Here is a 905-nt window from a genome sequence, read left to right as displayed (position 1 = left end):
ATTGTCACCATTGTAACCAACACCGCTAATACCACCTCCATCACGTCAGCAACACAATCACTATGGCTATTATCACCATCACTAGCACAACCACCCAGATTATGGCCACCACCACCACCACCTCCACCACCACCACCACCTCCACCACCACCACTTTCTGCTATCACCTGCAAGATCACCACCACCAACCAGTATCTATGCTCCTTACACCAACCTCTCTTAATTTTAACGATATATATTTGACTACGGCGTCCTGTAAGTTGGTTTGTTTGTTGGTGATTGATGTAGGAAATGATGGGACATTTGAACTGACTAGAAACAAAGAGAGAGGGAGAGAGAGAATGAGAGAGAGAGAGAGTAGGGGAAAAAGAGAAAGAGAAGCCAGATAAAGGGTGAGAAGGGCTAGGGAGACTGAGACTGAGAGACAGAGATAAGCAGGACGGCGAGTTGGTGAACTGGTGACCGGACGGTTGGATGAAACTGTTGACTGATGACTTCAACGTATGTAAACATACAAGAGAAGAGAAATCAAGAGAAGAGCGAAGGTGAGACAGAGTTAGGGTGACTTAGAAGGGTGGTGGTGTGTACAGGGGGAAATTGGAAGACAAGACGGGTAGGCAGAGAGAGAGAGAGAGAGAGAGAGAGAGTAAATATATAAATACATACAGACCTATATAAAACGAAGACATGTATGTGATGCTGCCCTCGCATGGTCGCAGTTTCATGGCTGAAACTAAGAAAAGACTGAAAGAATAACGTATATACTTCTTTTTACTCTGTGTGCGTGCGTGCGTGTGTGTGTGTGTGTGTGTGTGTGTGTGTGTGTGGTGAGAGTTTGTGTCTAAAGAGGGAGAAAGAGAACGCGGGGGTGGGGGTTGTCTTTTGATTGATAAATCTTTTCTCTT

This window comes from Octopus bimaculoides, chromosome 6 (genome assembly GCF_001194135.2).
Source record: "Octopus bimaculoides isolate UCB-OBI-ISO-001 chromosome 6, ASM119413v2, whole genome shotgun sequence".
Classification (NCBI taxonomy): Eukaryota; Metazoa; Mollusca; class Cephalopoda; order Octopoda; family Octopodidae; genus Octopus; species Octopus bimaculoides.
The sequence above is the reverse complement of the archived record's forward strand: the minus strand, read 5'-3'. Positions refer to the sequence as shown.